The following is a 16,226-nucleotide window of genomic DNA, read 5'->3' as shown; positions in this document are numbered from 1 at the left end:
GGACGTACTGGGACCCAATTGCAGATGTAATCTACCACCCGACTATCCTTAAAATTAACTACAACACAATCTACCCTTATATTTTTTGCCCGTGACCCCACCCAGTCTATATGCCGAGCAAAAATAATTTCGCTAGATACGTGTGGGGGAAATGGCCTATTCAAGTTCAGCCAGTGGATACATTTGTTTTTGAGGTCACCATAATCCTCTCTTTTTCCCTCAACCCCTTCGATGCTTGTGACGGAACGGTTTCGTCACGAGCGCCGGTTGGGCTGTGCTTATGACGGAACCGTTCCGTCACGGCCACGCCCGTTTCTTAGAACCTTCAGCACAGCGCGAAAAGTCGCGCCGCGCTGAAGGTGTTAATCATTGGTCTTCCGCTAAGGTGAGAAAAAACATTATGTTGTACCAGGAAAAATAGAAAAAAGGCCAAGAATGAGAATGTGGGAGTAAAGGTCACAGAGTTTGTGAAAAGGGGCCACGGTGCATGTTACACTGCAAAAGGAATCGAGAGGGACCCCTTGCTATCCAAAGGAATAAGGTTTCATATTCAACAAAGAAAATACACGTTTTTACTTTGCCAAACCAATAATCACTCCATTCTCATTGATCACACCATTCAATCATCTTTACTAAGCAAAAGAAAATATACTTTCAAAAGTACTCTGCCACTACGTAAATATAGACTTACAGTCATAAAAAATATTTTATTGAAAACAATCATAAAAAAGTTCTCACTTCACAGCATTAAGAACCAAATACAGGTATGGATAAATCACCCAAATATTACATAGGGGTCTATACAATATATTTAAATCGGAATCATATATAGAAAGTACACCAATCCTATGAGAAAGAGGAAAATATGAAAGGATATAAAAAGTAGGAGAGAGTGTATATAAGACAGTACAATTTGTCATGCACAAACCTATGTATGACAAAGTTAAGTTAAAGCTGGAACTCGATGATAAATCAATATTTCATCTGTTGGACAAGTCCACGTCACAGATTAGGGACCATGATTGTCGACGCATTTCCATAGTACCATCTTTATCAAGACCATCACTTGAACTCTCGTTGTACGTTTTTTATATATAAATACATTGTTATCATACACCTATAAAGTCAAACCCCTCAGATCATACTGGTAGTCCTTATTTTATAATGATCGAGGATCTGTTGGGCAATACCATAGTCCTAATGGATATCTTTTCCTAAAGCTGGGCCAATCCTTTAAAATATGTACACCTCACGTCGGGCTTCCTAGTCATTGCACGTCTTCCTGGATATTTCACAATGTTTTATTATTTAGTCTGCCGACTGTGGAACCACCTACAGTCTTGATGCCTCAAAGTTCCGTGATGGTGCCTGTATGTATCCCAGTCCTGCTTTTTTTCGTTAAACTACCCTTTAAACCAAGAAAATGTAAGAGTAAAATTTCCAGTCCGTTGGAGATATTGGAAATCTTTACTATTTCGGCAAAATTGAGTGATGAATGTGTGTGGCATATGAGTTGCTTTGTGAAATGTAGAAAATATACAGAAGGGATGTTTGATGCTTTTGAAACAAGTAACTTTGATTGATGATCAGCTTCTGAATGAGAGAATTGCTCTCTGTGAGATAGTGTGAGGAGGAGATTGGTTCTAATCAATTGAGTGAACATTCTGATGGTGCATTATCTAATTACCATCGAATGGGCGAGCAATCCAGATGTGTAGAGTCAAATGTCAATGATGACCCAACTTCTCTGGAAAACCTTGCTGTACCAAATATATAAGGAAGATTAGACTCCCAAGTTATTCAAAAGAGTACACCACTTGAACTTGTGATTCTTTAAGAATTGTATTCTTTTTCGGTAAAAGCATTTCTTTGCATGAGTACTTATGTTAATAATAATTGTTATGATTATAATCTATTGTTGCATACCCTATTTGAATATTTAATTGTAAGAAAGTGAGATGTGTTATGATGATGCTTAGTGTTAAGAATGTTTTCCATCAAAGATTGTTAATGTCACTCGCGTGGTAAGGTAGTACAGAATGCTAAGGATGAAAGTTGTAACCACCTGTCATCCCATGCAGTTGTGCTGGCCTCTGTATTAAGAATACTTACAATAAAGACTACACAAGTATTTAAGTGTATAGAATTACATAACAGTGTACTCAGGTGTGAATGCAACAGATGCACTAGTCAACATTTAGGGGTCGATAAGGATGGTAGGCGGACTGAAGTCGGCTCACCACCCTAGCGGTGCTGGGACCGGCCGCCAGTGGTGCGGCGGTCCAGCACCGCTAATTATGATGCGACCGCCACATCCCGCATATTCAACATTGTGGAGGGCGGTGCTGTGAGCAGCACCCGCCACAATGTAGAAAATGCATGGCGTGCATTGGCATGGACAACGTGACAAGCACTACGAGGTGCCTGCCACCCTGTTGTTGCCAATGTAGGGGGGTACCCAAGTGCCGCCCTCCTAACCCCTCCACCCACCTGGGGGCCCACAACACGCCTCCAAAGCGATTCCAGCATGCCTTTAAATGGCAGAGTCTCCGCCATGGAATGGCATAACACAGCCCATATTATAACATGGATGGCAGAGCCTGCAAGGCACTGCCACCATATAATAGGCCTTTTCCGCCCGGTTGGCAATCGTGATGATTGCCTTCCGGCGGAATAGCGGTGAACGGTCTCTCAGTCCGATGCAGTACCCCCCGCCATGTTAATGTGGCTGGGGGGGGGAAAGGCCGTCCTGCGGGGTGTTTTGGCAGGCAGATTGCCACTGCCGGTCAGGTGGTGGCTATCCGCCCGCCATGCTAATGGGTCCCTAATTTTCAATCCTTAAAATCTACAAAGAGGGAATTAAAAAGCAAAGTGGTCACTGTCTTCCTCTTCCCTTGAGATGTAGTTAAACAATACCTCCCAAATCCACTGAGTCATATATGTCCTGCTATGTGGTTGGTCCTGTGATCTGTGTTTAATTTGTTTGCTAAATGCCCGTATGCCCTCAGGCAGGGCTTTAAGTGGAATAAAATAACTTGGGGTCTCTCAAAGGGGCATGGTCAATGTAATTAAGGACGTGGCTTAAAAATCTGTTCATAGCATAGTGTGCCGTCTGACTGATATTTTGCTGCTTCTATCATTGCATCCACATATATACATATATAATGCAACAAGTAACATTATACCTATAAAAAGCCAGGGCTGTTGATTTTGTCAATGGTTGCTAGTTGTATAAGCAACAACTATGACTTCGTTGTGGATAATATGAAAACCCTACAGCTCTGAAAGGATGAGACTGTGAAAGAACTTTAAGGAGTCCTTTTGAAGTTACCTCAAAATCCGTAGAGGGTGGTACTGCTGACGAGTTAAGATTTTTTTTTCATCCTGAGGGTGAGGGCAAAAATTGACAGCCCGATAGGTTCCTGTCTCAACACTTGGTTATTAGCTCAGCACCGGCTGGACCCGGCCCACTTAAAGTCCTGGACTAAGGTGAACACCACGCGTTATAAGTTTTGTTTCTGTTCTGTATAATAGTTTAAAACAGAGACAGATGTTTTAGGGTATGGATGCTGAAGCAATTGCAGCTTATTGAGCTGATAGAACACATAGGAGTCTACAGAATTAAATGAGAAAATGTGCAAACATTCAAGCATTCTCCTCTCGAGGGTTCTGCCAAAAAGACACCTTTAAATGAGGCCACGCTTTGTACCGTTCTGCCCTTTAAACTGTACTATAAAAAGAAGAGGAAAGTCAACAGTAATTATGAGCTACGTTACATTGTTACTAAGGAGCATGCGAGGAAGAAGCTGGTGGAATGGGTAGGAAACAACGTTTGAGCTCTGAATTTGAAACGAGGGTTAAAAATGAAGCGAAAACAACCCATAATCTGTCCAATTTATGTAAATAAACGGACGTTTTTTGGGGGGTTGCGAGAGGGGAGGAGACTAAGAAAAGTTTCTCTTTGAATCCAAAATGGACGGCACTCGTCGTATAGTACAAAGGGGACGGCCAGCAAATCTGCCATACACGAACTGCTTTGCAGTTACCGAGGTCTGTAAATCCGGCTGCCTCTGCAGAGCGCGCTCTGCTTCGCCTTTTTTTCTTCTTTTTTTTTTTGCTGCGTCACCGTTCTACTGTCGCCATCTTGGGAGCCGGAAAAGTTCAAGTTCAAGAGCGGATTTTCCACAGAAAGAGAGGAGGAGGGGTGGAGCAATTAAGGAAGTTCAGATATCATACGTTTCACCCGTCGTTCCGCACTTTTACTCTTCTGTAATCTCTCTGGCAACAGTCTAAATTCGATTTTAGTAAACTAGTTCAGTTGAGTTTGAGTGCGCGCTCGTTTTTAAGAAGTACTTTAAAAAGAAACCCCCTGTAGTTATACTCCGTTCCATAGTGTTTCCTTCGCCTTCTGTGTGAGCTTACAACCGGCGGTAACTTTTTTCAACTATAGAATTACGGTTTTAAAAGTAAAAAAAGTGAGGAAGGAGCAATGCCGCCGCATTTCGGAACAGAAAACCAGTTAATGCTTGAAATGGAAATGTAGCTTCAAATGTTAGGTTTGTTGAATGTATAAGCCGTTGTATATGTTGACTCGAAGGCAGCCCTTGCATCCGTTCGGGGTCCATTTTTAAACTGAAACAAAAAGCCGGCTGTAAAGTAAGAAAACGTTTCAAACTTGACCGTCACCGCCTCCTTGTGTATGAATGCGCGATTTAAGAGTTACTTCACACGAAGCTTTGTCGTGACTTTTGAAAGGCAAACCTGAAAACTTTTTTTGTTTGAGCGGAGCTGCCTACATTGTTAAAACTGACACCGTTGGTACTACACTTGAAAACCTCCGTCCCTTGCAGTCGAGGCTTTTTGTCAGTGCCCATAGAAGATAACTGTAAAGCTCAGACCAAGCTTTCCCTAAACTCGGGGTACAATATGGCAAACCTGCTACTGTAAGAAACAACGTGACACCCGAGTCTCCATCAGGGCAGTGTGCTGAGAAGTTTTTGCATGCGGCCCTGGCATTGATTTATTAGATTGAAGTGGCGGGCAGGAATTTTACATTTTGTGGAGATTCTCCTGGTCTCATTAAACCTCCAAGTGGAAGAGAATCAATATGGGTGGGTGTCGGGCAAGGGTGGTTAAAACGTTTTCATTTATGTGTAATTGCACGATTTTAGATTTTCACGCCAATCGTGAGAGCATCATAAATATGCACACTCCCCGCAGGCATGCTTTTATATTCGCATGGATGTTCATTTACATGGAATCGATAAAAAAAATAATTGGCGAAGTGATGGGTTTCCTCCCACTGTGCCAATTAAAACCAGTGCAGTGTTTGCATAATCGTCGGAACAATGACTTCTCTCTTTTCAAAACGCAACTACAATGTGAAACAGTTTTAATCCCACATTATCATCTGATATATTTTCAAAATGGCTAAACGCAGCTATTGTTTTATCTTTTTAGATGTTGTACATTGTAGCGTACGAAAACATATCCATTCCAGGCAACTTTTGGCGAGTTTCCATCTAAAGGTATGTCTATCTTTGGAAGTAGTTCAAACGTTTAATGAGCTATTCCAATAAACTGTGACCATTGAGAAGCTGATGTTCCAAAGTCGAATGTAGCAAGATTGATGATATACTGTTTCGTTTTTATGTAGTGTCACTTGCCACTGCTTTGTGTCAATTTAAAATGTAACGTAAACGCATCTAAATGGGTATCTACTAATGCCACGGTCGGATTGGGCAGTAGGGCAAATGGCTGTGCCCGAAAGGCTGATCTGAAAGATCAGTCGGTGTGTGGGCCCATTTTTTTTATGTTGGTTGTTTGTGGGCGCGTTTTATGGGGTAATCGGCCGGTTTTTACTTTTGATTTCCCTGCTGTAACCACCTGCTTTGCCTGCAGCAAGCACAAATGAAAGCAGTCTCCCGTATTTTGCAAAACGCTTAGGCGTGGCGCCTTTGCAAGGTCCAAACTGCTCTGATTTGTAAATGTAGGCACTTTTCTGGTAAAATGACTTTCATTTTGGTGCCCGGGCTTATTTTCTCTCAGTACGACCCTGAATAATGCTAATTCAAATACAGAGTGCAATATCCACAGCCATGGGATACGTTTCAGCCACAAACTGCTTAAAAAATGGGCACCCATTGGAACATAACTGGTGAAGCGATGAAGCAGCAAACGAACGTGGCCTGTTAATAAAGGTCGGAGGAGTGCATGTTTTCTTGTCCAGGTAATGTCTGTGCAACACATACAACCCTGCATCACAGCACTTCCCACCGTTAACTGGGGTCACTGGGGGTCTTGAGGAGCTAGCTTTGGCAGCAAATTCACTAACATTGGAATTGAGGGACTTGGGCCATTTATTCGGCACCCTTTAAAGTCTGAAAAACGGGTGCACATCTTTTGATCGTATGGTATCACCAGGAGCCTTGTGGCCAAAGTCATGTAATGCTGTTTTATTCATTTTTTTTTAATTCCAGGTATGGCTACCTATGAAGCTGATTGTTTACTTCATGTTATGCTCCAGATAAAAACATATACGCTGATAGTTTTACGGCTGGAAACATTTATTGCTGGAGTACTGTTGTAACGTTCCATAACATTATTTCTTGTACTCCGTAGTTGGTTGAATTGGACAATTCTTAAAGTATCGAGTGATCAGCATTCATCAACACTCTTTCTTTATTTATTGAAATGGTTTGAGTAGCACGAGCAGGGCCCTAGTGCACCAGAGCGTTGTATACAATGGAGCACAAGCAATGCAGAAACACAACGTGAGTAATTAAAACAATGTTGAAAGATTGGTTTCGAAATATTCTTGGTTTCTTTAGAGGTAAATAAAAAAACACACAATTGTACCATGTGTAACGCTAGAGTATAAGGTTGTTTTATATCAAAAATATATATGTAATTTCAACGAGAAAATAACAGTAAGAGCAACGCTCTAATATATCGATGAACTAAGTTATACCTTATGTGCGACTTTTTAATCAACATTTTGTATTGTTTTAATATATTTACCAACGTTTTATATGATATGGCTTCTGTAACTATTTGTTGTTTGTCATCCAGAAAGCAGCTAACTAGGTAAACATCCAATACATTTCGTTTAATTGACTGCATTTGTAATTCACGATATATATAGAATATACACATATATATAGACACACATATATATAATATATGTGTGTGTGTATGTATATGCATATGTATGTATGTATATATATATATATATATATATATATATATATATATATATATATGCTACAGGAATAGCTCTTTTTCACGCCATCACAAAGAATAGACAAACATAATTAAATGAGTATATATGTGTATATATATATATATATATATATATATATATATATATATATATATATATATATATATATATACACACACACATTTTATTATGTTTGTCTATTCTTTGTGATGGCGTAAAAATAGCTATTCCTGTAGCCTATTATCGTAAGATCTTAACAAAATGTAATACAAACGCTATTTGATTTGTGTATTTCTTCACAATGGGAATTATTCGTGTTGTCTTATCTTTACAGTGTTGTGCAGATCTAAATTTGCATGTCATGTAAATTAAAAAAAACCCAGATGAACATTGTTGCAGTTCTATGTTCAATGCTAGTTTGTGCTCCAGTTAACAGTTTTTTTTAGCAGTTGCAAAACGGTTTGTATTCACACTTTATGTATCTTTGTCCTTTTCCCTCCGATCCCAGGTGACACATCTACGCAGTCTATTAACGAATGGGGCCTTATTCATGCAGAGCATCACCAACGTCTGCTTCCAGGCACTTTCCTATATTAGTCTATTGTAGAACAGGAGCGCATATTTTCACAACGTGCATTTTGTTCAGTAGCCGTATGCTAAAAAATATTTTCCATTTTAAATGTATAATACACATATAATGCCATCATGTTTGGATCACGATTTGTATATGGTTAAATATGATGGCTCCTGTTATAAAACAAACAGACTCCTGTATTGAGCATTATTTCTACTCGGTTTATTTTTAACTTAGTTCACATAACACAGCTAAATATGTGAAATAGTAAGTGCTTCCAGTATTTGAAAACAGTTCATTTAAAAGAACAGCAGACAATTCTTCTAAAGTAAACTTTGCTTTCAGAAATTTTCTGTGATGATTCTGTTTTCGTATTGGGAGAGTATTAAGGAAATGCAAGTATAAAGAGCCGCACTGTTCACAATTATCGGAGACTCTTAATCCCCAAACTGTACGGGACGAGTTTACTGAAAACGAATAATATGTATTTTACCTCTTTGAGCATTACTAAAACATGGAATATGCATTGGAGGAGAAGTTTTCCGACTGTGAAAAAAACATAGGCATGCAGGCAACGAGAGACACAAGGAATGCAGAACAACGAATTGTTATGTTTAAAAGGGTGTGCGCTTCGTTTCCTTACGTCATAAAACGCACACGAATTAGTAATTGTATCATAAGCTATTTATTTCGAATACGTAGGTGTATGCCGACTATATCTGTACGTGTTTATTTAATTTACACTGTGTATGTGTATATTCACGATACATGTGGGTGGCTGTTTCAGTGTTTTCACAATCGTTTACTCAAAAAAGTGATGTATTTCCCAGGAATAACAGATTTTAACCCATGGTACGGTACCATTTTTAAAGCCATGTAATATAATCAATAACGTTTTGCCTTTACAAGAGTAATATTGAATACGTTGCTGTACTATATTTTGATATTTATTTGAATGAGCGCCGATGTGCTTCACAAGCCCCCACTTAAAACAATCTTGGATATTTCAAACGGTCATTTCGAAGATATATATATATATATATATATATATATATATATATATATATATATATATATATATATATATATATATATGTACCGAGTTAGATCTACTTAGCGACCGAACACTTAAAAATTGAGCCCCGACTATTAGACCTATTTTGAAAAAAAAGTGACGTTTTATAGAACGAAAGAAACCGGCGGTAGGATTCGTGTTTTGGGTGTTTCGCATGTGATCAGTATTTCATATTATGTGTGTTCGTAATGTCAGTAACAGTTATAGTTTGCGGATTGAGACGGTCGTTTAACTGGAAGATCTCTAGCTTCATTTTAGCATTTATACACGAACACTTCGATAAATGTCGGCCAGCAGAACATGTATACTTTTAGTTCAGTTAAAGTGTTTGTACCCACTACCCAGCGTACTACGGTTTCGGAGGCGTCTTACACCATCACATTTCACGAGTCCATTTTATCGTAGCAAGGCTTTGCAGCTCCCGTTCCTATGCAGTCGTGTTGAAACATTATTCATTCGTTTGCTCAAATGATAGCTACTTTATGGTGCAGCAAATTTTGAAGCGGCCTCTAAAATGTTGCAGTACAATGATTACCATAATCTTTATCATTGTTATTATATCTGACACTTTCTTTTTAAATCTTCGGTATGGGTATGTTGCAGAAAATTGTAGACGTTTCCATTTCGCCTTTTTTTCTTTTTGCCACTTGAGGGTGCTATTGACACTACAATGTGCCTTTCTTTTGAGCTCTGTTGCATAGCTATTTTGCTGTACGATTTTAACCTGGTTTTATCGACTTTCCCTCTGTCTAATCTCTAAAATATTGTCTCGGCGCCCCGGACATCTTTCTTTTAATAAAGATGGGGTTCGTTGTTCAATTCTTCTCAAACTGAGGATGAAGAGAAAGACCGGTCCGGCGTTAATCGGTCAAGAAAAACAAAAGTGATTTTCTCTCATCATTGCGGGACTCATTTTCTCTCCTGTTTAGTTATTTAGATTTTGTATATTTTAGTCCATCAGATTCATTCGGTGTTTTTAGTTTAAAGTTCGGTATAGAAACTACCTTTCAATGGTTACAAAATAATTGTATCGTATTTTATGATAATTTTTTTTTAATACTGTCAATTACGGGAACATCTCGGGCTACGAAAGTGAAAGTCTTATACAGCTCAGATATGCACAGAGCAAAAACATAGTGTAGAGTTCTATGCTTTTGCCAAAGTGTTTCGTTCCGCTAATTGGATTAACTTTCGACTGTACACAAATTGTAAATCCTCGTGAAAATGTTTACTAATACTCCACGAGACAGGCACTGACTGATGTATACATTTTGTTCTCTGTCAGTGTCAGTGCAGCCTGTAAAGTGGAGAGATAAGCGAGTTCTCAGTATTGAATTATACAGTGGTTGAATGCCACTACCACGAATATGCTTTACAACGAAAATACCTTTACCACGCATAGGTATACAACGATTTTCGTTGTATAACTATGCATGATAAAGGCATTTTCATTGTAAATGCTTTTTTCGACCCCTACCCAAATTCCTTATATGTTCCCTAAAATCATTAAAAGTTAGTATATTAAAAATAAAATACTCACAGTTTTTCATTGACGGACTTCTTCTTCAATGTTAAGTGGTCTTTTTTCAATTTTTTCGTAAAGGCAGTACGTAGACGCACGTACGTTATCTCGTCGTTGGGGAGGCTGGCTTATTTCATGAAGGACAAAAGGCACAAATCATCGTCTTCATGGTAAGAGTTTTCTTTCCTATTTTTAAACTCACCCGGGGGGCGGAGGGGGTGCCTAGCCCCCCAGCCCCCCTTTTTAATTCTACCTTTACAACCATTCCTTTGCTACGTATTTCGTAGTAAAGAAATGCGTGGTAAAGGCTTTACATGGTAACCACGCATGCGTTGTATACCATGCGTGGTTAAGTACAGCGTGGAAACGTCCGCGTTGTAGTGGCTGTTTCCCAATGTTCATCGTTATATTAGCATATGTCACGCCTGCGTATTTCCATATAAATTACACACTCACTGTATAGAAAAATATATCACATTTTACCAATCAAAAAGTCTACATGAAATGAATGACTCGCCAAGTATCTTGGTATGGAGTGATTAAGTAAGGTTTATAATAAAACAGGACATCAGAAAGGCAAATCGAACTGGGGATAGGAACGGGACAATTTATTTACTCAATAGTGTTTTGTCTTTTTTGTTTTTTTATGTCCTCATTCTGCCAATTCTCTTGTTGGTGATACGCTATTCCCATTTGGCAGATACCATAGCTAGGGATCGTTTTGTTCCATCCAAGAAAAAGCTGGTTCCACTTCCAACCCTTCGCTGGTGTGCCCGTAGCAAAGAAGGGACCGAGACCTACAGCAATTGTTTGGCTTAATCATTGGACCCCCTAGGAATTTGATTCCAATCGACCAGCATTGCCCATACTTTCTCCTGATTGCTTGGAGCACATGTTATGTGGAATAGACTCGTGGAAATTATATTTTTCTTAGTCAGATGAAAGAGGGAGGACTTCTGATTTCCAGGACTTGCAAATCTCCAGTCTCCCCAATAAAATCACATAGAAAATAAATCTTGAGAGAACAGAGATAAGTTGAGTAAAACAGTCTTGGCATAGTCCAAAAAATAAACGCATAGGGCTTACCTTAACTGGAATGCCTGTTACATCCGTCAAAAACGTACACACCTTGATCCAATAGTCTGTGATCCTGGGGCATTTCAAGAACATATGCATGTTGTTCCACCAGAGGTACATCTTAGGCATACATACGGAATTCCTGTGAATCTTGATAATTTAGCTGGAGACCAATATACTCTGTACATAGTAAAGAGATGATTACGTTTGAGAAAGGGGTTTTACTGTCACGCGGAGTATTGCAAAAGAGTCCAGCCAAGCCGCCCCAAGGTTTAAATTTACTAGATCTTCTGCCCAGAGCTTTCGGATATCTGTATCCAATTGGTCATCCACATCTGACACGGTACGATACCACAAAGAGACTTCCTTTTTAATAGGGCCAGTTTTTATTGCCTGATCCAACCATGAATCCTCTTCTTCCTCTTCCCAAACTTGTCGTACCCACCAGGAGGAAACTTGATAGTACATAAATCTGGTTAATTGACTCGGAGTTTCCACAGCTAGCTAATGATGACTCTGGTATTGTTGAATTTATTGTAAAATGTATAGACATGAAGTTATAAGACTTTTTTTGTCTGTAAGCCAAAATTCAACCCTGTACTGCTCTGCCCTGATTGGTCAGAGATAAGTAGATGAGCCTGGCTGATTTAACGTGGTGATAAATGACCCCTGGGGTTAGGAAGCCTCTCGAGGAGGAGAGGTTGCTGGGCATAGGAATGCCAGACCAGGGGGAGGAGTCGTAATAAAACTTTATAAATAAATGGACTTCAAGAGTAAGGGGAGGACCCCAGTGTCATTTACAACTTTACCCTGTTCCTCTACAGCCAGATGCTAGGCTTAAGAAAGGAACTAGCAGATGCCGGGGAGAAGACTGGAGATTAGCCATCCTAGGGGTGTGTTTAGCCAGCTTTTCTCTCCCTGAAAATTCAGACATATTGAATTTTGGAAGAATAGTGGTTTCTGGATTAGCATTTCTGCCACACTCTGCAGGAAGTGGTCAGACCTTTGGGTGGAACCCTGCAGCTCATTGGACAGGAGTGACTTCCTGCTTGACCCAGAGAAGTTGGAATAAGTATCTGAGAAGGGCAGAGCCCCTCAGATCTGCTGCTTAAAACTTAAGAAAGCTAGACTAGGCCATTCTGGAAGTTTGATGTCCATTTCCTAAGGTCTGCACTCTGAAGATTTTTCCTTTTTGCACCATTTGAAACTACAGCTCTGTGGATCAAACCTGCTTCAAAAGGACTAACAATTGGACTCCCTGCAAGCTGCAGGTTAACAGAGCTCACCTGGAACATCACCACAAGAATCCCCAGCTTGGAGTACTACCAGTGGATTTGTAAGGGTTTTCTTCAAGTGGATTGTGGGAATTTAAGTCTCACACTTCTGTATGTGATATGGTCGCATATTGCAAAAACAGTCTGTTATCTACCCCATAGTGCATCTCTACGTTCTACCAGTGGATTTGTAAGGGTTTTCTTCAAGTGGATTGTGGGAATTTAAGTCTCACACTTCTGTATGTGATATGGTTGCATATTGCAAAAACTGTTGTTATCTACCCCATAGTGTATCTCTACGTTCTCCATGGTCCTAAAGTAGCCGATCAGAAACAAATCATCTGCATTCTGACAACCCCCCCTCCCCTCTATCCAACCTGCAACATCCATGGAATCATGGACTTGTAAGAAGTGGTACAACCACCAGAACGGGAGAAGTGGAGTGTAGGGCACCCGCTTTATTACGTTTGTGACAGCCGTTTCCCATGCTTGTGCCACTTGAGTAATAATAAATGGTGTTGCCGGTAGGAGCTTATTACCGCTTATCAGTAGTTGAAAGTTTATATGTTCCAGTTGACCCAGAAAGCAATCCCTTTTCCCAATTTGGGCCGTCGTTGCACCACATCATTGCATATTGTAAGAGGCCCGCCAAATAATACAGCTGTAGATCGGGGAGTCCAAAACCATCCCCACTGAGGTCCAATTTCAGGATCCCCAATGAACCCTATTCCTCCTGCCCGCCCAAATCAGGTTTACCAGTAACTTATCCATCTGACGGAACATCTCAGATGCAATGTCGTACCTGGGGTGGGAGGGACTGGGGGTGGTACGCCCCAGGCAACACTATTTTTGGGCGGCGGCCACGTGACACTGGCCCGTGGCTTTTATAATTTATTTGGGGACACAGCACTCACTGACACTACTGTCAGCATGTTTGAAGTCAGCGCACCTGCTTGCAATACGCAAATGCTGCCTGTAGCGCACGCACCACCACCTAGCTTAGTGGTAGTGCGGTGCGCGACATACCGCGTTTGTGGTTGTCTGAAGGTCCATCATTGGTAGCACGCGAGCGCTACCAATGACGACCCTGGGCATAATTCTTGGCCAACCCTCGTGCCAGAGCGTGCAAGAGGCCAGTAAATGTCATAAGCAGACATGCGTTCAAAGACCGGATGTGTTCTGTGCTCTCAACAACCCGCCACAAACTGCAGCAGCAAACACCCCCCGCTGGCCTCCTTACATTTTTCCAGCACCCCCATCTCTCCAGGGTAGAGCTCTGATTGAAATCTTTTAGATTCCTAACACGGAAAAGCCCTATCGAGTCTGCGGATCAGCTGCTGAAACCGCCAAGAGTGTTGTGTGAATGTACACCCGCGTCCTTTTACACCCCCAGGAGATTTCGGAAACAACTTGAGCGAAGGGTTTGTGAAAAGCTATCATTTTTGGCCTGGAAGCACATGATCTCATTATTGAATTGTGAGAGTTTGCCGGCAGTGCACGAGAGGCAATACATAGTTTACCGAACTCATTGAACCCATGCGAAAATCTACACAAGTTTAACATTTTCTTAACAAAATAAAGCACCACCCCTCTGGCTGTACCTACTCAAACTCTTCTGCATTTACAAAACTGGCAAAGGCATCATTCCAAACATTTAGTGAGAGTGTAATTCTTGCACCCTAGTTATTAAAGCACTGCCTGTTCCTGAAGTTGGAACAAAACACTCAAAACTGAATTTAACTTAAGAAGGCATAAACGGTATAATACTTAAGCTGAACACTTTACTTGACATGGTTCCTTAATATTCTTTAAAGTGTATGTTTGCTCTAAACCCTTTACAGACTTAACGTTAAGGATATGTTGATTCTGTCAAATGCATTTTTTTAAATTTATTTTTTAAAAATATTTTATTCGCAACTCGGTACATAAAGAAGACAAAAAAATACATATTTGATAGTGCATAATACATAGAAAACAGGGAAGAGAAATAACAGCATGGCAGAGTGAAACAGTAAAATCATTTTACAAACCGAAAAAAAACCTAATTAACATTTCAGGAAAGTAAGTTCATCAGAATAAATACCACTTGTTTTTCACATAATAAATGAACCCCAAATTGTTTCACATTTCATTAAGGAGCGAGTACCTCTTATTTTAGCCAGGGCCATTTCCATAGAGTATATATCATTAATCAGTGTCCACCATTCCATAATATGGGGAGGTTTAGGAGAAATCCAAGCACGTGCAATCAATCAATCAATCAATCAATCAATCATGGACATTTGTATAGCGCGCTACTCACCCGGTAGGGTCTCAAGGCGCTGAGCACATGATAATACAATGGTAACTATTGACTGCTGCAATATAGGTGTTGCATGAATATCAAGTAATATAGAAGGGGCTATAGGAGAGGGAGGGGAGCTAAGTTACACTTTCAGAATTTTATCCAGCGCAGACCAAAACTCTGATAAAACAGGACAGGGAAACAGCATATGCTCCAAATCAGCAGCTACAAGGCCACATTTTGGGCATTTAGTTCGGTCACTAAATAATATATTGTTAGCCCATTTGGATATCCTCTCAGGTGTATGATAAAGCATACAAGTAGTTTTAAATTGTTGTGATCTTAAGCTAGAGGACTGAGCTAAATGATTGATATTATGGAGCGAGGAAGATATGGTGCAGGTGATATAAAACCCTAATTTAGCACTCCATTTTTCTGCCAGTTTTGAACAGTCATTGATTATATACGTGATGAGACATCTGTAAGTTTTGTTAATTAAAGACTTGTTCTTTAATGAATAAAAACAGTCCGAAATACCATTGTCAAATATTTCACGCATTCTCATTTTACGAAGAAAAAAATCATGAATTTGCACGTATTTACATCTCATTGTTTCTGTAATTTTATGTAGAAATTGAAGTGTCTCGAAGCTCAAGAAGCCATGAGTGCCAAATAAGTCCCCAAGTGTATTAATACCATGTGTACGCCAGATATTCGTCATGTTATCCCTGAATATCCCAGGAAGTCCGGGGTTGCCCCGTAGTACCAATCTGGGATGAAAAAAAGAAGCTTTACAAAACGTCAGTATATTAAACCATATGTTAACAGAATCCCTGGCAGTCTTAAATTTAACTCTTTTGAAGTAGTTGGGGTCGTTAACTCTTAATAAAAACATACTAGAATCCGATTTTAACATAAAGGTGTGGGAATAGAATTGATTATCAGCATGAAGTAAGCTTCGTAGACGACCAATAAATGTTGCCCAAAAATATAATTTGAAGTCTGGGAAGTTAAGTCCCCCATTCTCTTGGGGAGATTTGAGTAATAGCATGGATCGACGGGCTTTACAGTATCCCCAAATAAAACTGCTAAATATTCCATCGAGTTTAAAAAAAAAAGATTACTAAGAGAGAGAGAGATTGATCGGAATAAATACAGAAATTTCGGAAGTATTTTCATTTTAATTAAATTAATCCGG

At 39.8% G+C, this 16,226-nt stretch overlaps 1 long non-coding RNA gene across 1 annotated transcript; it reads left to right on the top strand.

Moving 5' to 3' along the window:
- The first annotated feature begins 4,117 nt into the window (after positions 1 to 4,117).
- LOC147733860 (uncharacterized) lies at positions 4,118 to 7,984 on the top strand. Its single transcript, XR_015307593.1, has 4 exons — positions 4,118 to 4,556; positions 5,461 to 5,528; positions 6,622 to 6,773; positions 7,731 to 7,984. It is a non-coding gene; the product is annotated as an uncharacterized LOC147733860 (long non-coding RNA).
- The last annotated feature ends 8,242 nt before the right edge of the window (positions 7,985 to 16,226 follow it).

The sequence above is a fragment of the Lissotriton vulgaris genome, chromosome 1_2 (assembly GCF_964263255.1).
Source record: "Lissotriton vulgaris chromosome 1_2, aLisVul1.2, whole genome shotgun sequence".
Lineage (NCBI taxonomy): Eukaryota > Metazoa > Chordata > Amphibia > Caudata > Salamandridae > Lissotriton > Lissotriton vulgaris.
Note: the sequence above shows the minus strand (reverse complement) of the source record. Positions and strands in the feature narration are given on the sequence as shown.